This window comes from Haemaphysalis longicornis, unplaced genomic scaffold, assembly GCF_048455015.1.
Source record: "Haemaphysalis longicornis isolate Haplotype H1 unplaced genomic scaffold, Haemaphysalis longicornis Haplotype H1 scaffold_8, whole genome shotgun sequence".
In the NCBI taxonomy this organism is placed as follows: Eukaryota; Metazoa; Arthropoda; class Arachnida; order Ixodida; family Ixodidae; genus Haemaphysalis; species Haemaphysalis longicornis.
In genome coordinates, this window is record NW_027526445.1 from 26,150,906 (window position 1) to 26,176,831 (window position 25,926).

At 47.9% G+C, this 25,926-nt stretch overlaps 1 pseudogene; it reads right to left on the reverse strand.

Moving 5' to 3' along the window:
• LOC144148225 (uncharacterized) overlaps positions 1–25,926 on the reverse strand; it is a 145,854-nt pseudogene that overhangs the window by 41,208 nt on the left and 78,720 nt on the right.

Genomic DNA, 25,926 nt, shown 5'->3' on the forward strand with positions numbered 1-25,926 from the left:
GGCGTAATTAATGACGCGAGTGTGAACGTAATCATTTATTCATCAGCACCTGTTTGTGTTATCGTTGTACCTGACGGCCACAATCACTGCCTTGTGATCGCTAAAGTGCACGGTCAAAGGGTCTTTGAGAAGCATACGCGCGTCACAGTTTCGCGTAAAGACCAGATCAATGTAACTCCCGTGAATGGTAGTGGGGCACGTGTCGAAGCCGGCAGAGAGACAATGCATAGAGTGCCTGGTCTGCATGTACTCGACCAGCCACTCGCCACTCTTTTTGCGCACGTCAACGTTGAAGTCGCCGTCCAAGACTATGGGGTCAGAGGGTTTGGAGCGCACGCGCACAGTTTCCATAGCCGCGTCCAGCTGCGCGGCTATGGTCGTACCTGGTTATCGCGACGGACTGATGCTCACGAAGGGGAGTCGAGGCGAGATGAGCCGCTCTTCGACCGTGTTCAGATCGGGAAGGTGCGCCGGACGAGGACGGTACCGGCAGCCGAAACTCACGCTCATCGAAGGAACGCGGCCGTTGACCAGAGACTCGCGGCACGAGGCACACACCAGGTACGACCTGAACGGCGCCAGACGAGGGTTGTCGTCAAAGACCGCGATGATGGCGTCACCATTTTCATCACCTCCTCTTCCAAACTCATTCCAAAGAACCCGAAGTGCGTTCAAACGACAAGACTCCTTCTTGATGTTCCCGAGCGCGTAACGCGTTCGGCATTACGCGCTCTTCGCTTCGCAGACTTGTCTTCTTCTTCTTCTCCAACCGATGATGATGACGTGGAAGCAACTGCAGTGACGTCACCACCAGGGAGAGGCGTAATGCTCACGTTGCATTGTGTGAACCCCCGACTAAGAAATGCATTCGCATTTACGACGACGACGACGACGAAGGCAGAACTACAAGGCGCGCGCTCACGTGCGCTCGCGCTGGAGGAATGCAGGCGCACGCCGTCCAACGGAGCAAGACAACCCCCGGCTAATAAATGCATTCGCATTTAAAATCATTTGTCCTTCCGTTCTTAAGTATTGAGCGAAACTTTCAAAAAAGGCCGCACTTTCTTGCACTACGTTTGGGGCGTAGATACAAAGGACACAGAATTCACCACCATCATATTCAGAATCATAAAAACTAACCTGCCCGTTTCACCTGAAAAAAAATTTTGTATTTCAATATCAATATTATTTCTAAGGAACAGAAAACACCCTCCCAACGTGCCAACGGCGTGGCTGAAACAGACACTAAATAGGTTTTGAAAGGGCTTTATCATATTGGCGGTGCAGTTATCGCGTTCTATCTTGGTATCTTGGACAGCCAAGATATCTATTTCTTTTTCCAGCATTATCCTTTTCAGCTGGTACTGTTTGCGCCTGTCACCAAGGCCTCGTACATTTAGTATGGCGAAAGGAAGCGCTCTTGTGAAGCCTGCCATAATTTATAGTAACAACTGCACCGTCGGCACTCAATAAATTAACATGAGAATGCTAAACCATCCACAATAAAAACACAAAACCAACGAAAGCAATCAAAAAGAAAACCAAAACGAACCCGTTTCTGGAAAAGTGGGGACGCGACGAGGGTTCCAAACGTCTGCGTGTTCGAGAGGCCTGCCAAATATAGAAGCCCTCTGTGACCACACCTTCGAAAACTTACTTTCCCCCTCCCCACCCCACACAACCCCGCTTGTGGCGCCGTGTCAACAGTCCGGTCACTTTCCCTTGGGTTTGTCCGGTGGAATATTTGCCTTGGCTCCTGAGCGTCTCGACTGCGCCACGGCCTTCGCTGGAGGCTCTTCGGGGCTTGGCAATGCGGCGTCTCCTCCCTCAGCCCCACCACTTTCCCTTGGTCGTTTCCCAGACACAGGGCTTGCGTCTGGGGTCCCGTCTTCGGCTCGCCCGTCAACGCTCATGTTGTCTGCGTGCGGCTCCCCAACACTTTTGCTGTCATTAGACACCTAGGTGACGGCAACTTGTTCCTGGGGGGTTTCAGGGTCTTTCCCCGGCATTGCAGGTGGGCTTAGCTCCGGCGGGACGACGCGAGCTGGCTCAGGTGGCGTCACCTCTTTCACTGGCACCTCTACCCTGCTGCCTCCTCTACGTCCCCCGTATCCATGATGAACTCAGACGTTTTGTCAACCCCTCCTGGTACTGCGACGTTTGCGTAGGTGCGAACGCATCAGCTCTCGTCATGGCCGAAGCGGCGGCAAAGAGCACAACGGGGCACCCTACACCCTCGACGAATATGTCCGCTCCGGTGACAGCGGAGACAGAGGGGCGCACGCCCGGGCGACGCGTACCTGGTAGGGGGCGTCGTCCACGCTGACGCCCGACTTGAGCTGTAGGGTGACCAGGCGCGTAGTCGGGAGCTGCGCGGAGCAGCCTGGCACACGCCATCGGTCCCGGGTCATTTCCGTGACCTTGCCGCAAAGCCCCAGGGCTCTTCGCACTTCGTCGTCGGGGACGTTGTGGAGCCCCCAGTGGAACTTTAACCGGATGTCCTGGTGGTTGGGATCGATGACGAGGCAACGACGGCCCTTGACTTGGAGTTCCCCGGCGGCAGCAAGTTTCTCCGCCCCTTCGGGGTCTTTGAAAGAACCGCCCACAAATGGTTCATCTGGTACGCCCCAATGCGATAACCTCGGGGAACAGCTCCAGACGAACCAAAGTGTCGCGGAATTCTTAAACCTTGTACGGCATGGTTCTGAAATCGGCGTGCCAAAAATCGTATTAAGCACAGATGGTCAGGACGGCAGTTGCGGCCGCATAAGTTGATAATCCTGGGCGTTATCAATACCGGTTGACCTTTTACCGCGGGCCGAAAGGCCCGCCAAAGCCGCTCCTTCAACGGAGCTCGCCATCCTGCGTCCGCACTGCGCAGAAGCTGGAAGCAGACTGCGCTACAGACCACTACTAGAGCATGTGCTACGAACGCGCCTGATGTCCTTCACTCATTCAAACTACGTCAAGAAGCTACTGATACCCGCCGCGGTGGCTCAGTGGCTAAGGCGTTGCGCTGCTGAGCACGAGGTCGCGGGTTCGATTCCCGGCCGCGGCGGCCGCTTTTCTGATGGAGGCGGAGAGCAAAAACGGCCGTGTGTACGAGATTTCGGCGCACGATAAAGATCCCCAGGTGGTCAAAATTAATCCGGAGCCCTCCACTACGGCGCGCCTCATCGCCTGCGTTGCGTCGGCGCGTTAAACCCCACAATCGAATCGAAGAAGCTACTGATACAACGAAGGCAGGCGAAGCTGAACTTGAACGGAAACGAAGAACTGAAAACTAACGGGAACTTCAGTCGATCGCATGGCTGCTTCGCATACTACTCAGGCTTTCCCTACGGGAAGATAGTGTAATTTTTTGTCTAACACTTTTTGTGGTCAATAGACGACTAAGACAAACCTAAAGAAATAAAAGTTTGGCGATGAAAGCATTATTTGGGTGTTATGACCGTACTCGTGATAATTCGGATGCTTGGTTAATTCGGACAATCTATTCGGCGCAGTGAAATCTGAATTAACGAATTTTCACTATATATATGCGGTAACTCTGCAGGAAACAACAAAACGGAAAGAAAAACATCTGCAGAAATTCAGAGAATTGCCTAGTAATGCATACCATACTTATGCCGCTTGTGTAGACGGAGTTCGTTGCAGCCAAATATGGCTATGAGCAGCCATAAACTTCGAAACTTTTTCTCTTGAAGTCTTCCTTCGTAATTTTCACCGATGATGTGAATGTATATACCAGTCGAGCGTTGAAGTTCGTTTACTTTGCTTATAAGTTTTTTTTTCGATGATGAAAGGCGTACCGCAGAATTGGTTTGCTTACGCTTTTTGTAGGTAGTTTGAATGTTCTTTCGCAGAAGATTTTCGTTTATTCTGTAGTCTTGTGAAAAATGTATGAACCCATATTCTGATTTTGTCAGTTATTTTTAAATTGAATTTGGTTATTTTTTAAATATTTGTTTCGTCAGAACTTTCTCCTACCAATTATCTCTGTTTACCAATTAGAACGATTACAGTTATTACTTTAGCTTAATCGGCATTTTTGTCGAAATACATGGCTTTACAATACTTCTTCTGAAAGTAATTAAGCATTACTGGGCTGCTTAAAGGGCATTGTTTATCCTAAGAAAATGGCTGCGCAATTAAGAATTTTCTTTGCAATTCCTAACAGAAATGTATACCGGAGATATAACATTATTTCCTGCCTGTCGCACGAACGGCTATGGTAACTTGATCCTTTGAATACAGCACAAATTCCCCGATCCCACAAAAATTATTTTTGCAGATATAGCCATAAATGCAGCGCGCAAAGGTCCGTTCATTTTAACCGGGCGATTGCACTGATGGCTTATTTTCTGTAGTTCTTGGAGGATGACGAGACGAAATTGAAGGCGTTGACAGCTCCTGTCAAAAGCGTAGCTTATGCGCAAAAGTGAGAAGAAAGATTGTTTCGAATTGTTTTGTGTTTTTTATAGATATGAAGACAGCATTTCCACCTGGTTTGACGTGGTTGCAAGCTGGATAACGAAGATGCTGCAGCGCGTGATCGGCGCTATTACTCTGGTGTGGCTCCAAAGAGGCCCCTGTTGGGACGCTAAATAGATCATTAAGCCAAAGTCGAAAACCTTGCCTTTATGAAAGAACTATCATCTCGCAACTCGCTCAATTCGATGTGCCCTCACAGTCGTTGTTTTCATCAAGTAATATAACAAAAAATTACACCATCTTCCCGTGGGGAACCCTGATGAGGATGCCAAGCATCATGGGGGTTCCGTGTCATTCCATTGTGTTGCCGTTATGTTGAGTTATCTGGTGTTTAGTAGCGCCAGAGAAGTCCACGTCCGGGTCCACACCGGTGGCAAGAATACGCAAGTACTGTTGTGTTACGGTGAGTAGGCGGTGGTGCTCGAGGCGCTGAAACTCGTCCATGATGTTCTTGTCGATGTTGTCGCCTCTGTGGTAGAATCGGTAGTCTCCGTCAGCGTTAGTGAGGTAAAGGTTGTTGACGTTGGTGCACCGGCTGAGAGCAACGTACACGCCCTCGTCTTCGCAGCGTTGTCTTCTTCTCCTTCTTATTCTTCAGCGGTTCCCCTACGGGAAGATGACGACGGTGGTTGAACGCGAACCTATCTCGTGATGGATTTTATGGTTTTCCAATCCCTAGGGGCATCCTGCCAAAATTATCATCAGAAGCGCTGCGGACGGGGCGAGAGAAACGTACACGCCCTCCTCTTCGCAGGTTTGTCTTCTTCGCCTTCTTCGGCTTCAGGAGTTCCCCTACGGGAAGATAACGACGGTGGTTGAACGCGAAGCCATCTCGTGATGGATTCGTTGGTTGGCCAGTCCCTAGCGGTATCCTGCCACAATCATCATCAGAGGCGCTGCGGACGGGGCACTGATGCGGGACATCCCCCGAGAAAGAGACGGTAACATCCTCCTCTAAAGTTTTCAGTTCGTCGTTTCCGTTGACGTTTAGCTTCGCGTGGCTTCGTTGTATCAGTAGCTTCTTGACGTAGTTTGAATGAGTCAAGGACATAAGGAGCGTTCGTAGTATTTGCTGATGTTTCGGTTTTGTAGCGCAGTGGGAAGAGCGCCGCGTACCTCCCGTTGCGGGCAGAGAGTCGTGGGATCAAAACCGGGCGCCGCTAACTACTATTTCTTTTTGTTATAGTGTAGGGGGAGAGGCGCGGAAAAGGGACGGACACTGGACATAGCCCCGAGCAAGAGATGCTTTGCATTTAAAACCTCAAGAACATTTCGAACTTCTTGCTACGCAACTTTAGCAGGGACGCATATAAGGGGTGTGTTAGGTTATTTGTTGCGTTCAACCAGTACAAATAAACAGAACCAGAGGCATCGATACGTACCACAAGTATGAGAGAGAGAGAAATAACATTCTTGGCGTCGGCTTCACACTGTCCCTAGTACAGCATAAGAGCTAGGCAAGAAAAACAGTTTTTTTTAATATCGAACCTAATTCTCTGAAGTTGTTCTTTAAATTACACGAGCTTTATGGGAAGGATAAAAGGGATATTTCGGATACTTTTTTAAGATTGTCACAGGACCACTGGACAATGCCCCATGGCGGCATAGCTCGGCATCGAAGACGACGTGGAAGAGGGCTCGAGCAGGCTCAGCGGACTCGGTCATGGCCGCTTGGAAATACTGTAAATAGATCGTTCCACCCCATTACATTGTTCGTCTCATCTGTGTCCTGCCGTCGCGTAACATTTTGGTGGAGCGTGCGGGGTACAGTCCCATCCCGGCCCCGAGCTTCACCTCGCCTCGACTCATGTAGCGATCTCACCCTGGCTCTTGGAAAGCGTCGGCCCGCCCCAGCCCCGGTGAGCCATGGATGCGACCATTCCCCAGCCCCGTGTTCCCTGCCCATGCCCCGCCGAGACCAGGTGAACTGACCAGCCACGACCAGATGTAGAGCCGACGACGTTCCCCCGCCCAGATCCGCTTCTCCGAGGGCTTTGGATGCTGCCTCGTGGTGTCGGAGGTGGTTACAGCTGTTCCGGGGCCGGTGCTTATCACGACCATCACCTTCATATGCGGCGGCCAGGACTTCACTATATATACTCATCCCATCTCGTCCTCACCGCAGCTATGGACGTCAAAACTTTCCGGCTGTGCGTCGACATCATCAAACTTGCATTGGTTGCTACCGACGGATTCTCCGCGACGGTAAAAGCCTTGCCCCGAAGAAAAATGGAGATACTGGTGCGACAGCTTGTGGACCAAGAGCTGCCTAGAGCTGCCCGGTTGAGAGGCGGCCCCAATAACAAAGCTGAGCGACGTACAAGCACATCCAACCACACAACCACCGTCTTTTGCAATTGCGCTCAACCTATCAGCAACCGCGTGCACTACTGCGGCTGGCACTCGAGCACTGCTAAGATAAGGTCGAGCTGCCGACTCGGACCCTCACAGGCGGAAGGAATGAACGGCACCGCCTTCGAGTCGTATCCCTATGGTTTCGACCGGGACGGTCGTCTTTGCCCGGGGGGGTAGTGTCACGGGACCACTGGACAATGCCCCATGGTGGCATAGCTCGGCATCGAAGACGACGTGGAAGAGGGCTCGAGCAGGCTCAGCGGTCTCGGTCATGGCCGCTTGTAAATACTGTAAATAGATCGTTCCACCCCATTACATTGTTCGTCTCATCTGTGTCCTTCCGTCACTTAACAATATCATATTTGATTGCAGGGTGACCGTAAAACTTATAACAAATTCGTCATTTCGTCAATTCAGCTCTTCGAAACGGTGCGCGAACCGGTTCCGCGCACGATTTAGTCGAAGCGAAAATAAAGCGGGACTAAATGGATTTACCGGAGCGCGAACGATAACCGAATAAGTATATTTTAGCGTCGAAGCCCCATAGGTGCTCGTGGGGTTGGCGTCTCCTGTCACCGTGGTCACCATATTGTCCTTGGTATCGTAGTTTCATGTGTCACCGTAATGTAACGCGTACAAAAACACCTGGGCACTCATGTACGCCTCGCGCTAGAGTTTAGTGCTGCAAAGACAAAAGACATTCATAGCAAAGCTGTACACCCCTACGGTTTCATCTGCTTTGAAAAAAAAAATGACAATGCACCACGGATACATTTACACACTACATGCTTCGCCGCTCCGATGTTTTACGTAAGTGGAGATTACCCGGGATTTTTTTTTCAGTTCGACAGCCTGATATGCTTAACGCTTAGTATCGTTCACAAGTCCTGCGGTGGCGTGACCTGCTCTTTCTTTCTGCCACTTACAGAACGACGCGATCGACGCTAAAGTTTTGACTTACCTGCGTCACTTATTGATCACATAATGATGACGAAAATGATAATCACAGGACGAATAAATGCTATTCCATCTCAAAGGGCGTCATTTGTGTTGCACATAACTTTGCCCAATACAAATCAATATATTACAAATAGAATGCCAGTAAGAACGCCGCTTCTGTGACTTCCTTCTACAGCAAGTCTACAAAACCGACGGTAAAGATAACACTGCACTGATGAAATCATTTTTACGACTTCGATAACACTGAAGAGCGCGTTGATCGTTCTTATGTAGTCAGCGAATAAAACCACGAAGATTCGGCGTGCTGTCGCCGCCATTACCACTCCGAGTACCATTTTGTGCTGTACGCCTTGACGGGGATTACAGCCGGCGGGAGATTTGTATTCCCGATATTCTGCGAATATCTTGCAATCGGTAAAATGCACTGAAACAAGACAAATTCTTCGAACAGACAAAATAATGCCTCTCCCCTGTTTGTTCAGCCATGAAACCCGATTGGTTTTTCGTTGAAAGTCAATTTTTATGTCTCATTTCGTTTTCACCCCTTCTGTCTGTTTGGGCCTCGGGTCATCCTGTTCTTGATAAAATATGCTGCAACACCTACTTATTTCATTTCCATATTTTTGTGGTGCGAGGAAAGACGGTACATGCTGAGAGTTATCTCAACCTGCTGTAAAATGGCTCATTTTCGTCTCGCTTGCCTCGCATACACAAAAATACGTCGCGCCCTACAACTTCTTCCTACATTGAAGAAGATGAAAGTGCTGAACAGGAGTATGCGAATAAGGCCACAATCGAAATTGCTTAAGTTCATAGAAATTGACAAAAAACGAATATCAACTGCACTACTTGAGGCATTTGTTACGAAAAACGAAAGCCGTTCTTCAGCGTTTATTGGCGCCATGGAAAGAGCAACGCCAAGCCGTGCACAGTCGTCAAAGCGCAACGTTCCGAGCTCACGTGTGTGCCCCTCGCAGCCCCCGTGCGTGCAGGCGTGCCAATTCGTTCTCAACGTCTCTACCAACATCATCATTGTCCATATTGGCGGCAGATTACAAATCCGCAACTTCCTCCGCGGCCACCAATTGCTCACTCGCATAGATACAAAGGCAGTCACTATATTTGGAGTAGTTAAGTACATTTTTTGACGCATACTAGCTGCACCTGCTCGGTGCTTGTGTTACCGTTATTTTCCATTACAATTTACAGATTGTTTAAGTTTCCGAAGCGCTACAGGCATATCGATGACTCCATCACCCGGTTACGGTGAACCTGGAGCAGTTTGCAGATTGAAAAGTGAGCCCACTTCGCAACTTCCGAGGTCTGTCTTCGCGGATTCTCGTCCTCGAACTACCTTGGAACTATTGCAGCCTTCACCGAGAGTATCGCTGACTCCGCTCTGAAGCCGCTTAATGACCGCTGTAAATGGGGTGGTTGTAGTGATGACCTTCGACCAGTTGTACCGGACATCTTTCTTTGGCTAATTTAGCGCTGAGATTAGGTTTCATTTTATGGCCACTGTAGTCAGTTCACCCTGCATGTCCAGCCGGTGTCTCAAGTCACCCTTTCGCCCCACCTTAGGGCGTCCCTTCCTTCTAGATTCCACCTTTTTCCTCACCTTTGCCCTATGTTTTAATCTGATAACTACGTCAGGCGAGAAGTCCCAGTCGTGTCTTCCTGTGTAGTCCAGAATGGGCCCTGACCTAAGTGCAGTCCGACTGACGTCTGGCGTTTGTATCTTACGCACCGGTTCGCACCTTGAATGTTTACATTCTGCGCATAATGAACACTCGCACCAGGACATTCTCTGCGTTTCTTTGATTTTCCCGAACGTATAGTGTTCTCGTTGGTCATAGATGTCATCATGCTGACGGCAGCTTTGTCGTCTGGCCTGCTTTCTGGAGACCAGAAGGCGCGGTCCTTTTCAGTGTCCTTAAAGCCGATGAGAATGTAAGCGGTCGTCAACTAGTGTATGCCTTGAGTAGCTGCGCGTCGAGGCAGTTTGAGTTTTGAGGCCAACACCTTGTGCGGTTCTAGCTGGTGCACGCTTGTTTCCTTGACCGTAGGTGTTACCCCGTACGCGCTGCCGTCACAGCTGCACATGTACAACACATCGGCACTTTTCTCTCGTAGTGAAGACTCTATACAGTCCGGTGCATTTTGGCGTTCTTTTCCGCGGTGTTCTTCATCACGTACGGATGCGCGTGAATCTATATTTTTAACTTCTCTCTTTTGAATGTCCTTCTGTGCACAGCCTGCACGTACATACCTTGAATCTACAGGGAAGGTCTCAAGCACTTCTGAGGCGTAGGATTCGCCTGTGACGCCTTCCAAAGCCGGAGCGTCATCGTCGTCCGCAGCATCGTCTTCGGGCGCCGATGAGAACAACTTAGGTAACTTGCAAACTATAAGACTTTCACTTGGTTGCGGATGATGTGAATGCGGTGTCATGGCGTCTGGAGGTCTGAGCAAAGGGTGCAAATTTGTCTGGCGCATCTCTGCCGTATCCTCAGTCAAGTCTTTCAGAAAGGCGCATGCTGTCATTTGTACATGTGAGGAATCGGGATTTAAGATTCTTGGGGTAGAAAAATGGTTTGCGGAATGCGCATCGATGTCGTTGCAATCGTTGGCGGGACGTGGGTTCCTTTCTCTTTGCCATGTCCTTTGCTTTCGTTTGTAGTAGTCGATTCGCCCACTTGTCGGTGTTACTCCTCTCTCACAGCATCTGGCTTCAGTGGTGCGTTCTCATTACGTTTGTAAAGTCTTACTTCAAGTATGGCGATAATCGTGTGAGCTTCTTCAACTGACCCGTGAGCGTCGTCGTGTTGGCCGTCGATGCTGGATCCGCATACCAGGGCCTCCAGCTTCTAGCTGATTGTAGCAAGTCGGTCGGCACTGTGATGGAGCCTTGTTATTGAGCCTTGCTATAGCTCCCAAAACCGCCAAAAAAATTTCACCATCTTCCCGAGGGGAACACTCAGGTTATGGAAAGCATCGCGGAGTTCCCTTTATTGTCACTTGCGTTGGTTACCCACATCGCATGAACGTTATTGGAAACTCCGCGATGCTTCGGATCACCTCAGAGCTCCCCTCTGACTAAGGGCTCTGTTAAATGGTTGGCTGATGCTGGCTGAACTTGTGACAGCCAATCCGCTAGCAGGACTGTCGGTACTAATGAGACGCCGGAGCGAGACTCATCCCACGAAGCAACTGAGGCAGCGGCGCGTGCACGCGATTCTATATAGTGCTGGCGTGGAGAGGAGGACGGAGCGGGCAGCGCGCTATCGCACAGCTGGCGTGAAGAGGACGGAGGAGTAGCGCGCTTTCGCTCAGCTGGCGTGGAGAGGGGGATGAGCAGGAGAGGTGCGGACGCCAACGGACAACGGACATAGCCCCGAGAAAAAGGTGCTCTGCATCTAAAAGACGAAGAGAAGTCTTCATTCGCGTGTGCGTCCGCGCAGAGAACGCACACGAGGCTGCTGCGTTTGCATCTATTGCTATCTTCCGGAGATAACGATCCTTGTAATGTCCATCCCAGGCTTCTACTTAGAGGCAACATCTTGTCCAATGAAATTGCATTGGCTGCTGTTATCGAACACTCCACGTACGTAGCAGCAATAGGACGAAGTCGTGATCCATTCCCTAAACGTCTGTATTAGGACGCCGCTGACGAGTCGCGGGACGTGTAGCGTGTGGACGTGCGGCCGATTTGCGTGTGGCGATGTGCATCGCTGCCTGTCGCGTTTTTCCAGCCAAATCCGACGAAGGTCTCTTAGGGCTGCGATAGCTGCATATCATTGTAGCATGTCGGCGCTTACATGATTGACATTGGACGTTCCTTTGGAAACTCCGTACGATATGTCTTTTTGCGGTGTTTCTGAAGCATCGGCCGTCATTTGACATGCGAGTTCACTTTTCTGCCGAGTCAATGTCGCCAGAACATTGTTCAGTCGTGCGACCATAGCTGCGCAGAAGAACCAAGCAGAGGTATTTGCCTTGTTGTGAAGAACCGCAGTGGCCGGAATACACGGCTGCTTCTTAGATCCGCGTTCGGCGTCATGACTTCACGGTGGCTTTCTGATTTGACAGCTTCTTTCTCTGCATTCGTCTTCCACTCGCAGAATAGACAGGAGATGTTCATCTCCTTTTCCGACGAAGCTTGACAGCTCATAGAAGATGTGCTCGCAGCAAGGCTCTGTAGGTTTAAAAAGTCCACGACAAGGTCGCCAGGTATCACTTTCAGAAGCACTTCATTCAGCTAAGCCGCGTATAATGACATGCCGATTCGCATGCATTCTAGTCCTCTCAGATTCATCTGCTCGGAATCGTAAAGCTTCCTCAAAGCGGCCGCGTTACTAGATGAACCGACAGGCCTCAGCATCCGCAGGTTTTTTGAAGTACTTCTGCTCAATCAGCTTTACGTTTCCAAAACAATTTTTTGTAGGACATCTAGGGCGTCTGAGTAAGAGGACACGGTAATTTGAATGCACGCAACGGCTTCCGCAGATCCTCCGTCGAGAAGCGAAACAAAGTAGTGCAAGCAATCGGTGTTGGAATGCCGGCGGTTCTCATGGAGGAATGTGAAAACATATTCCAAAAAGGCTGCCATCGCGTTATTTTTACATCAAGACGCACAAGTTCTAACTTCGGGAGACGTGCTCCAAACTCACGGGTAGTAGGCAAAGCTTGTCCGCCTGATTTTACAGCTCTTCGGTACACGCCGGCGTCATCCCATGAAACAAAAATGTGGGACGTAGAAGAAGATTTCAGAGGTGCATTTCCCAACTCCTATCAGCACTCAGGCTTTTCCAATCCATGACCGAGGATTATATCATTGAACCAGAAAAGCGGACGGTTACGGAGGAAGGGTTAAGGGGTGTTACGTTTCTCAGTATACAAATTCTGCAGGATTACTTACGTAACGGGTTTAGACAATCTTAGACAGTTTTAGACGGGTTTAAATGCCACAATGAACTCCCTTCAGTTTTCCTGTATAGACGTCTGGAAGAACAGACGGCACCGTAGAATATACACAACCTCTCATGGCGTCACCGGTTGGCCCCCATTTTTAGCCGAGCACTCGACAGGAGACGGAATTCAATTTCTTAGACACTACAAAATCGACGCTTCTTACGCAGTGCAAAGCATCAATCCTCCGGGTTTTGCTAGTTTTTTTGTTCCCAGTCACTGCGCGTGCAATGGTACTCGACGGTGTTTTCAGGTAAACACAAACATACGGCTTGTACAGAAGGTGCGCTGTTAAATTTACATATAAAATGCACGAGAAAATCTATCGTCGTAGTAATACAACGAAAGGGAAAACGCAGAGATTTAACAGCAGAGTGGTGTAGGCCGACACAAATCCGTCCGGTCGAGACAGCAACCCCCAGATGTACGTGAGCGCGCGCATCGTGGCGAACGAGGGTGTCCTACAACCTTGCGCGAACGCTTACGCCGCATGAAGTGCTCGAGTGCACGTGGGGGCCTGTCATATGGTGACCGGCTAGACCCGGGTCCGCCGTGCCAAAGACAATGATCGATGAATCTGTTGAGCCATTTTTTCACTGTGCACAACTGGGGACAGCCACGGAACAGCCAAGAAAGAAGTTGGGAACAATCTGCCAGCCTTGGTGGCGAGATCTGTGGCGTAATTATTTCTCGGCAGTGCACGTGAGCTCGCGCCTCGATTGGCGATCGCAGAGGCTCGGACTCCCGGTGTCAAGTGTGCAATGCCAGTTTCAGCTTGTAATAGCAACACCGAGTACCGAGTGCATAAAATGTGGAAGGAAATTTACTTGATGGAGGTATGAAATAAAGAAATAGGGAGGCAGACATTGGAGTGGAGCGGCGTGGGAGAGAAGCGTTTACAGTTCGATAGGGTAGGACTTCGCTTTGCAGTGGACTGCGGCTGATGACGTTGACGCATCAGCCGCGTCTCCGAAAAGGGAGAGAGGCGCAAGCTCTTCCGTTTTTCCAGCCTTCCACCCCTAGTGCAAGCTGCGTGACATTTGTCATAACGCCGAAGCATTTTTCAAACATAGCTAGGATATTAAAATTAGAAAAGTTTGTTACTTTAAAAATATGTTGTAAATCTGATCAAAACGGCTAGGTTGAGAGACTATTTCCAATACAAAATACAACACCCGAACTGGTTAACGGAAACGTGCAAGGAAAATGTTACGGATTGTGCAGATTTATGAAACGTGTAATATACATGAAAATCCATAATTTATTTCCCTGAAGCTTTAATATTTACATTACAAATACAATAGGAAAAAGATGAAAAGCAAACCTAATTTATCAAGGCCATTTGGATGTAACGCGCCGAAATTCCCTGAAATTGAGTTTCCCGAATCTGGCTGCATAAAAAACTCGTATAATTACCTCTGGCTGCACAATCACCAAGGACGCTTGGAACATTTTAGGAAGTGTGAAGTCAAAGATAGTGTTCGGAACTTCATTTCATTCCCTGAGGAACATTGTGGTTCAACGTAGAGGCCCAGCCAGTAACCACCTTAGCAGTCACCACCGTTTGACGAAACTTCCGCGTGCTGCCCTTTTCCTGAAACATCATATCCTGCCCATACAGCCCATTCACACCCAAAGTCACCCGAATCGCACGTGTTGCTGTGGCCGACACTCATTTTGCTTTGCTCTCTTCCTTTCCCAGTGTGCAGTTCATCGCCCCCTTCTCAGAGAACCGTACCTGTTTTCCTCCCGCACTGCTAATTCCACCCGCTAAAATATAGACACTTTTTGGGCCACCGTTATTCTCAACCACACAACATGTGTGCGTATAACGTTGAGGTCTACGTCCTACGCAATAAAATTGTCTAGGAATTGAGAACAGTCAATTAGAGTTATGCGTGCACACCTTTTTCCTCTCTATCAAGAACATCAGGGTCGCTTCATTGCGAAGAACCGTTGCTCTAAGGTGGGAAGTCGTCGAAGAGGCGGTTCTCTCACGTTCACAGTACGGTGAGCCAAACTTGCCTAGCGCTCTATTCATCTCAGTGGTGACAGTTTCTCGGTTTAGCAGTTGAAATTTCTGCCTTCTGCTTCGTTGTACTCAAGTATGGGCGTTTCGGCACCGTTATTCCCATCACTTATTTTCAGTGACCCTACAGCAGCTGCATAATTATTTCTACGACGCGTACACGTGTTTACTGGAGGTACGTGACCCATCACAAAATATTTTAACGAGAACGTTTGCGAAACGAAGTGCCAAGGCACGCTCCGATTTTACGCCTCCCTTAAAACGGAAGAAGTGCGGCAAAGGTAGTAACATATTTCAGAATTCAGAGGCACCTCTTTCCGTATGGTGTCTCTGCGTTTTGGTCCTGTGAGATACAGTTGCTTGCTCTGTCGACGGACACATGCAAAAATATTTCTCGCATGCCTGAAGTATTGTTTAACAATTGGTAAGCAGGCGTTCGCAGCTTACGTGCAAATGAATTTTGTGTCCTCCGCAGACCATTTGTGGTCAGGTAACAGTTTTTGGTGTCTGTTTTCGTAGGCCGGAGCGCCGTTTTACTTAATGAGCTACTACGCGAGTACGACGCCGCACAAGCGTGCTGGATGCCGCTACAGTATGTACACGAATGTACCAAATGAAGTGAGAAATAAATGCCTAACTCCATTTACGAACTTCCTCAATTTAACAAAATATTTCGTCACGCCCTTCAACTGCGTTAAATTGAGTTTAGAGAGTATACAGTAAAATATTGTTGATCCGGTTTTCACTACAACCGTAAAAGAAAATGTAATATGCGAAAACCGCATTATCCAATGACCTTAAAAAGCAGTGAAATACGCATAATCTGTCAGCAACTCGCTTTAATTGCGCAACACGGAATTAGCCGCCCCTTTTAGCTGCACGTTTTTCTTATTATCTGAAAATTTTGTGAAAGGTGAAAAATGACGCTGCCGGTATCTTTCGCCTTGCCGGACACTGTTCTGTAGGACCATCTATATTGCATCTTATATCAGTGAAGCTAGCCGCCGGTCCCTCGTGGGTCTTGAATGTCTAAAGAGAGGGCGATGTTTTCAACTTTTTCACATGGGACTGACCCGTCAAGTTCCTCTCCTGCCGTTCTAAGTTCCTTGAACTATGTAAGCAGAATGTTTTGTCTTTGCTCATGCTTTGCAATTCGCGTTTCTTTTACACCAGGGCGAAAACTTGCAGCTTCTTTCGAAGTTTTTTTTTCTTAGCGACAATAGCGTCACACTCACAGTGGTAAACCGAACTCGCGTGTGGAGTCCACGAACTTCATATTTCCACGTTTCTCTTAAACTGATTGCATTGAATTTACTCGACATGTCACAAGGCTTTAGGAACCAACGTCCAGCAATGAGGCAGCCAGAGAAGAACAAAAAAGGCCTCAAAAACACCGCAGCACAACCCAACGTAGCAACAAGGAAGAAAAAGGAGAAGGAACAGCAAGGAAACCATGGAACATGGTGGGAAGACGGGGAGAGAAGTCGCGCCTACCTGTGTTAACATAGTGAACTAGAGTACCAGTTACCTGTAACTGCAGGGCTTACCTTCGTGCTTGATTATAACACGTTACGCTAGATGGACTGATGTATCGCCTCTCTTATCCTCCGCGTTGGTAAAAGGGGCCATGCGCGACAACGATGTTTAGATGCAAAATCGGCGCTGCAGCGCTCTCAGCGTTTCTGCAACGTGTGTCTTATGGCTTCTGGGAATGCGGTTTGAGCTTGCATACCGACAAAAAACACTTCTCGAAATGATGGTAAAGTTACACTTTCCCGGTCGTTTTATCCAACATTCGGTGACCATGTGATGGTAGCAAAAACATTAAAATGCATAATTTCAAACTGACGTTAGCGGGGAATAATAAGGATATCGTATTGGACCGAGAAATGTATTCTGCCGAATAGATTTAACGAGATTTCAGGGAAGGTAATAATGGACATCTACTTGTATATTTATTGGTCAGAGCAGGCGTTGGTATTGGATGTCAGAAAACCCTCAGCTTCCGTAAATGCCTTCAATCTCTATTACTCACTGTGGCTTGTCTTAAAAGTTGCAACGTTTTTCAAACGTTCCGAAGAATCCACGATTTTAGGAGAAGCACTGATCTCTTTCCAGCCACCCAGAATGTTTATCTGTGACAAGTATATGCACGCATTGCTTACAAATTGCTCAGTCTCAGCAGGCATGCGTGGCATCGCCCCTCACAACACTGTTCAAACCTTTTGATAGACTACCTCACGAGGTCTCTGGAATCTTAGTGAGGGCAGAATCCCCTAGAAGGCATTTTCCGGCAGTTTTCATAGTTCCCTGTAAACCTGCATGCCCGCACCGAGAGCTTTGCTCTAAACCAGTACTATACCGCAGCTCTGAAGCTGGTCCTGGTGTGGTATTCCATAAAGCCCGTGTTTGAGTGAAACTCGGGCCACGCGGAGCTGTTGTGGCAATAATAAGCTCATGATAATATTCCGAGGAGGGTAAAACTCTTTAAAAAAAACGATTCATGTTATTTTCTGATTATTGAGGTGATGTAACTGGTCCAGGGCAGCGCGCTCCAAGGAGGCGCGACCAGGGCATGGTGAACCTTTAAGTGCGTTCTCTTGCTCTACTGTTGCACCACTGGCTACTGGGGGCAAGCAAAACCAACTACTTTATTTTATGGCAGTTAACATTTTTAATCTGCACTTCACTACAAGGTTTATTCATATTTGTTCCAGGCGTTCATATGAGCTTTCGGGGTGACATTTTTCTTCCCAAGTAGCTGTGTCTGCCGTCGGTGGCAGGCCCTGCAATCACGTGACTGCGGCCAACTGGCAAAACAGGAAAGCGGGGGATGGAAGTGCGCCACATTCAAAATTGTTGCTGCTGGTATTAGGTTATCGAAAACCTCCGCTTTTTGATACAAAATTTCGTCGGGGCAATCAAGTCTGCTTCAGTGCTTTTAAAGAGAAAGCCTGGCGGCACGTATTACCAACTGTTTTTATACACTGTACTTGAACCTTTCTTTTTCGCTCCCATTTTTTTGTCTTTGCATGTACCAGTTTGGAAGCACACTGCAACACGCCGCAGCCTCCGTAGAGTCGGTGTCCTGGAAGGGTCGTGCGCACCTGTCCTACTCCCGTGACATCAAGTTCAAGCGCCACGTAGCCCGCAGTATTCTACAACTGTTACTTTTCAAATTTACAGATATAAATTTGGCCAACCTGACACATTAGCTCCTCGGGCTAATCTGGCAAGTGGCCATGTGTTACGAAGGAATAAAAAGCAACGACGACGACCTTTCAAACTTGTTTATTTCATTTCCTTTTGCTCTTCCCCTCTCTTGTTCGGCTATGCTCTTCCCATTAGAGTTCAAAACCTTCAGTCCCCTTTCTCATTTCATTTATTTATACTAGAGGCCAAGACCCTGGCCCATGCAGGATCTTATAGAGCCCATGGGCCCTCTCTTCCTTCGCGCACTTTCCCCTCTCGGTTTCACTCCCTATAACGCCAACTGGTTACTTCAATTCTACATTCACCCCTTTACTAGCTCGCCATTCTCTGCTTCTTGCCATACTGCTGTGGTGGTGAACAAGACTCGTTTAAATGTGTAGGGATCGCCTCTAACAATAGACACGCGCCCTTGATTCTATTGGTATATACGTATAAGCTATCCTGCCAGTAACGTTCTCAGAAAAAAAAAGTGCGTCTCGCTACGCCTAACGGAAGCTGTCTTCCGTGCTGACGATTAACAAAACGCACGATCACGCGACGATTCGTTTGAAATTGTTTTGCGAGCACACGATAACTGAAGCGCACGCTTCGGTTGCAGACGGTTCGACGCGCGGTAGAACTTGCGGAAGAGATGTCCAGGCGAGGTCAGGGAAGCACTTCGCCGGTGATCATAATGCGCGCAAACCGGCTGACCGCGGAGGCGAGTGGCAACCGCACCGGATCGATGGTGCGGTTGCCACTCGCCTCCGCGAAAGCTGTCCTTCGTGTAAAACCGCAAAACATGTACACAACACTTGCTCCTCGACAGTAATCGAACAAAAGCTGCTTCGAAGTCGTCGCGAAAGGGATTCTGTTGCCAGATGATTGCACAGTCAATGGACAGCACTGTTCTAGAGATAAAAACAAGCCAAAAACTCCTTCTTCTTTTAAAACACCTGTCGCGTAGAAATATGCCTGCTATGGTGGCAATGACCATAAACCACGCCGCAGCAGCGGCCGCCAAGGGCGTCCCGAGTTGAACTGGGCAGTGCAAAACCATGCTCGAGTTCGCTCCCAGTTCTAATGTCAGTCAAACACGTCCAGCCCATTCGTGGGCGAGTTTGCAGCCCAAGCCACACCCACCAATGGCGGCCAAGCATCATAGCCACTAAACCGTCATTTGCTGAACGCTAGCAGTGACAAGACCTTTAAACAAAACATAGAGACCCCAGGCCACCGTCAGCCAATGGTGCAACAGTCACGGGAGTCTGGTTCCGAACTGGCGTTCACATTGGTCGGGGCGGAGAGGAGCGGCCAAGGCGACAAGATTTGCCCACGGGAGCCTTCCTTCGCACACCGTGAAAACACAGTCGATGACAAATGACACAACTTCAACGTCTAAAACGCACTGGCGAATGAACAAACACGCTCTTCACGCACTGAATTTGTAAGCACCCGCCATGCACACTAAACCAAGCCGTAAACAAAAGCCAAATATGAAATCGGCAGCAGGGCACGTTCCATTCACTACAGTAAACGCCTTTGCTTGCTTGGTTATGCTTGCACAGAGCTACATTGGGGCTACCGTAAAGCCACATAGCAAACACAATTCAGAGGAAGAAGAGAACACCGAGAAAACCGGACCGCCCCACGCCGGGCGTGGCCAGCAGCCTGGCCGGGGAATTGAAAGTAGTGGGGCAGGTTATCTAGTTTATGCTAGAGAGTGAGTATGGCAGCTCGCTTTCATATGATGCGGCATGCGGATGGTATCACACGCCGTATACTTTATTTACGTAAGCTGCCTCAGTACGGCGCGCTGATAATTACAGGCGTGCTTCGCGCGATTATGCCAAATTTGCTCGAGGGGTATCGAACTTCACTATCACTACATTCATAAACCAAGTAGCTAGAAACTCATGAGCAGGCAAATCTCGGGGCTCTGGAATGCCACCCCTTATCCATTCCGGGATATGGTTCATGTTGAACAATTGTGCACATGTTTTGCATGTGTGCTATAAACTAATATTAGTTGTAGCTTCTAAAGTTACATAATTTGAATGTATTGCAATATTGTCGTGCAATTTCACAATGAGGCTTCCAAGGCGTGCGTGAAGCCAATTTTTTGTATTAATGATTTCCTGATGCGAAGCATTTAGTACGAAGCGAAGTTACCCTTTTGCTGACATAAAATTATGGGAAGAAAAAATGGCGACAAGTCACTAAGTCAGCACCTCCTAAGGATAGCCAAAAAGTGTAAATAATTGATTGGGTATTTGAGAGATATAAGAAAGCACGCATGTGCAGAATGGGCATTCGTAATGGCTCACGGGATATGGGATACGTTTCAGTATCAGCAAGAGAGCACTTTCAGTTACTTTTCATTAAACATACAAAAGTATTAATACTGCAAAGTTTATTTCAAAAATAAAATGATGCCCGATTACATAATATCGGTATACAAGAGGAGGCTCAAGGTAAGAAACCACCTGTTGAACCTTTGAGTAGTGTGTTGTTTATAAAAGAGGAAATGTTAATTCCCTACTTCAGTAGTAGAATATAGCAATATTTATTAAATATGAAAGGTAATATTACATCATTGTCACTATTATTTGTATATTAGATGTGAAGACTGGCGGAAAAACACCAACCAGTGACCACTAAACCAGGAATAAGTAAGGCTCCGAGAAAGCATTGGAAATGCTGACATCCCAATGGGTGCACCGGTCGAGCGAGGCAGCCTCCACGGCGTAGTAAACTTTTCTTCACAGCAAAACACAAGCCAACGAAAGAAAATTCCGCGTTCATTTGTAATGTTTGAAGATGGAAAGCAAACACAGGCAGAGGTAATTGTTTTCAACATGGATTTATACTTCTTGAATTGATGGCCCAAGGATGCTCTAGAGGAAAATGATACACTATTACTATACTCCCTAATCCGATATTTGGGCTCAGCGCGCGCTGCAGTCTTTTCGGTAATAGCGCATACCTGCTGCGCCTCAGGAGCTGATTGCCCGATCAGAGAAAGCAAAGAGTCCTGGCTACTCTGTTGTAATCTCGCAGCGCGTCGCCACCACCGGCCAGCGTGTTGTGATTTTAAGGGGTGTTGGAACCTCCTGCGCAAATGCCACGTGCTTCGGATTGGTCAGGCGCGGGGAACAGCGAACATTTTTTTGCAAATCGTTGCTGAACGTCACGCGTATATGCGTCTGGCTTTGAATAAGCTGCGAACGGAACAGCGTCTGGGGAAAAAAGGAAAACGAGGGCTCTGCTTGGGGCCGACGCAAGAAAGAAGAGCGAGGGGAGGCACGGTGAGAGATGACGCCATAGGCGCTTGTGTGGTTCTGTGGCTCACCCTTCCCCAGAAGCTCCTCTCCGTTTCTATATGCCGTCGCTGCTGCATTCGCTGACTTGGTTACGCGGACATAAACAGACGCCGACCACAGAAAACCAGGTGACGGCTGCTAGAGGGCTGCGTGCTAAAAGGTAAGCAAGAAGAAAATACTTTTGCATTTGAGATGGAGCTGGCGTTTGTAAGGGTCCGTGATGCGACTTTTTGAATTGGGATGCGTTACCCACTGGCATCAAAAAAGTAAAATTTTGAAATGGAAATGGCTAAAAAAATACGTCGAAAAGTCTCGCACCCCTTGAAAAAAGTGTCCACATAACGTGTTGTGCACCCACGCAGTGAACCTCGTGTTTGAAAATTGTGAAACGAATGATATACACCCTGCTTACGTCCTGTCCGTCGTTGTGTCTGGCGGCGCAGCCCCAGCGAACTTATTTCGGAATGCAGACTGCTGGAAATAGTTGGAGAATTCTCTGTGGTATCACATTTGGGCGCTGCCGCGCATGTGTTACCTCAATACAGCTGTGTGATTAATTTGACAAAATAATAAATTTTTTTTTCAACAATAAGTATTTCGAATTTTTTGCACATGTTGCAACCCTATAATAAAACAACGCCATCTATAGGTTGCATTTTCAATTTTTTATTTTTAATTTCAAAAATTGTACAAAAAACGTAATTTCTTTTTTTGTTTTTGTTGTTGTCGCTCGTGGTAGCTCCGGTGAGCAGTATATACCAAATTTGCCCTGTTTTAACACCAGGCCTTGATGGGTGTCCATAAACCTGTTATATTGGTATTATTCGGGGTGGTTATTGTTGCATCTATGTGTAATGCGACGAAACTTCAAATGGTGCAAGAACAAGTGACAACTCAACGACCGTTTACTCTCAGCACATAGTGATACGTTCCCTTTAAATACAAGTAAGTTCTGCCTCAAGAACTGAAAATTCCTAGAAATACATCCAGTGCTTTATTGAGTTGGTACATTGCTAACGGCAGAAAGAAAAGTAGCTTAATGTCTCGCCAGCGCCAACGTGTTATCCGAAAGATAATTCTGGCAAATTTCGAAAAAGCGTATTTGTAAGTACAACTGCCCTGTAACTACACCAACGGAGACATGTCATCAATCACCGTGCCAACAATGTCAGGCGACATTGTAAAGAGCTATCAAAGGGTAGTAAAATAAGAACAGCTCCTGATGATGGCGGCATAACCGTAGATGTTTTTCAGGATGAACTAGATATTGAATTGAATAGAATTGAGTAGAATTTTATGGACCAAGCGTGAACATAAAAAGTGAATGGGTACGCAGGCACTACGAGGTCCCAAGGTAAGAACCACAGCCGGGACCTCCCATGATGATTGTAAAATTTAAAAAAAATGAATAACATCAACTAACACTAGAATACAATGCCAGCAAATGAACACTCAGTATAAAACAGACAACGATGACTACAAAACCAAGTAAAAAAAACATAACAATAAGAAGCAGGAACAAAAAAAACAATAATTACAACTGCAATCTATTCGAAAACGTGGATACAAATTCCACATCAACAAAAATACATGATAGTACAGTTAGAATTCAATCAAACATAACGACCTAAAAAGAAAGTTTTAGTTTAGATTTAAAAAAGCGAAGGGAATTAGAAGATCTAATATGAGGGGTTAGTGAATCCCAAAGTGAAATGGCGGAGAATTGAGTGATGTGTTTGCCGTATTGTACTGGATAAGCTTGCTCGTACTGTTTCCGGAATGCGCAGACTAAAAAAGTGCCAATAGCCTGGAAAACGCAAACATAACTACTATTCGCAAGAAGAGATATACTAAGCACCTAAAGAATTACAGGCACATCAGCCTACTGTCAATTGTTTACTAGCTGTCTAAAAAAGTTAGAGCTAGCGAAGTAGGGAAAATCACAGACTCCCATGAACCGAGAGACAACTCTGAGTCCATGAAAGGGTTCCTAATAATGGATCACACCCATCTCATCAATGAAGGGATAAAAAATTGGCGCAGTACACTAAACCGTACACTAAATACGATTCATGCTGTTTGCTGATCATGGAGGTGAAGTATCTGGTCCAGGGTAGCGCGCTCCAAGCAGGTGCGACAAGGGCGTGGCGCACCTTTCAGTGCGTTCTCTCGCTCCACTGGTGCCCCATTGCTTACTGGGCACAAGCAAATCCAACCACTTTATTTTATGGTACCTTTACTTCATTAATCTGCACTTTAGTGCAAGGTTCATTCATTTTTGTTCGGGGCGTTCATATGATCTTTTTGTATGAAATTATTCTTCCTTAGAAGCTGTTTCTGCAGTCGCTGGTAGGCAATGCAATCACATGACGGCGGCCAGCTGGCAAAAAAAGAAAGGGGGTGATGGAAGCGCCCAACTTCAAAACTGCTGCTGCTTGTATTAGGTTATCGAAAACCGCCGCTTTTTTATACAAAATTTCGTCGGGTCACTCAAGTCTGCTTAAGTTCTTTTAATGAGAAATCCTGGCGATGCGTATTACCAACTTTTTTATACTTTTACTTGCACCTTTTTTCAAGCTCTCGTTTATTTGTCTTTGCGAGTTCTAGTTTGCCAGCAGTCTGCAACACGCCGCAGCCTCCCTTGAATCGAGCTCCTGCAATGGTGGCGTGCACGTGTCCAACTCCCGTCACCTCAAGTTCAGGCGTCATGCGGCACGCATTATTCTACCACTTTTACTTTTCAAATTTACAGAGTTATAAATTTTGCGAGCCTGGCTCATTAGCTCCTCAAAGCTCTCAATTTCTGGCTAATCTGGCAAGTGGCCATGCGCTAAGAAGGAAGGAATAGCAATGACGACAACTTTTCAGATTTGTTTACTTTATTTCGTTGTGCTCTTCAGCGCTCTTGTTCGACGAAACTCTTCACAGTCGTTCTTTATAGAGTTCAATCCTCTCACTACTCTTTGTCATTTCATTTATTTATACTAGAGGCCAAGATGCTGGCCCCCGAAGGAACTTATGCAGCCTGTGGCCCCTCTCTCTTCCTTTGCACACTTCCCAATGTCGGCTACCCTCCCTTTAGCGCCACCTGTTTTCTTTATTTCTACATTCCCCCGTTGACTAGCTCGCCATTCTCTCCTTGTTCCCATACAGCGGTGACCGTGAACAAGACGCGTTGAAATGTTTAGCGATCGCCTCTAACAAAAGAGACGCGCCGTTGATTGTACACGTATATACTATAAGCTATCCTGCCAGTAACAGTTCACAAAAAATATGCGTCACGCTACGCCTTAAGGGAAGCTCTCTACCCCGTTGACGATAAAGAAAACGCACGGTCACGCGACGCCTCGTTTGAAACTGTTTTGCGAGCAGACGATGACTGAAGCGCACGCTCCGGTTGCAGACGGTTCGACGCGCGGTAGAACTTGGGGAAGCCAATGCCGGCGAACAACCTAAAGAATGGCGAGGTCAGGGAAGCATTTTCCCGGTGATCATAATAGGCACACACCGGCTGACTGTGGACTCGTGGTGACCGATGGTGCGGTTGCCACCAGCTTCCGTGGAAGCTGCTCGTCGTGCAAAACAGCACAGCATGCACATAACACTTGCTCCTGGACGGTCATCGAACGAAAGGTGCCTCGCAGACTTCGTATACGGAATTCTGTTGCCAGATGACTGCACAGCCAGTGCACAGCACTTTTGGAGAGATAAAAACGAGCCCGAAGTTCCTCCTCCTTTTAAAACACCTGTCGGGGTAGAAACATGCCACCTATGATGACAATGACCATAAACCTCGCCGCAGCAGCGGCCGCCACGGGCGTCGCCAGTTTAACTCGGCCGTGAAAAGCCATGCCCTAGTTTCCAGATCTAGTCTCAATTTGACTGAATAGGTGGCGTCCACTTTATGTGGGCATAGAGTCGTAGCCACGGGGTCAACATTTCATGCCCGCTAGCAACGACAAGAAGTTAGCCCAAAGCAAAAACAGACACCCCAGGCCACCGTCAGCCCATGGTGCCACAGTCACGAGGGTCTCGGTCCGAACTGGCGTTCACCCTTGTCGTAGCCGGCAGAAGCTGCCAAGACTACAAGAATTTTCCACGGGAGCCTTTCTCACACTCCCGGAAACCACAGTCGATGACAAGTATTAAATGTCTGAAACGCACTCGCCAATGATCAAACACGCTCTCCACGCGCTAAATTCGTAAGCGCCCGCCATGCACACTCACCCAAGCCGTAAACAAAAGGTGAATCCGACGTCTGGGGCAGGGCGAGTTCCATTGGCTACAGTAAACGCCTTTGCTTGATCGGTTTGTTCTTCCACATAGGTATATTGGGGCTACCCTAAAGCCACATACCAAGAATAATTATGTGGTAGAAGACATCACCGAGAAAAACGTTCCGCCCCGCGCCGGGCGACGCCACCAGCCTGGCAGGGCAATTGAAAGTAGCAGTGTGGGTTATCTAGTTTATTCTAGAGAATGAACGTGGCAGTTCGCTTTCGGATGATGCTGCTAGGGGATTATAGCACACGCCGTCTACTTTCTGTACTTAAGCGGACTCAGTACGGCGCGCTGATAATGACAGGCGTGGTTTCCCGCGATTCC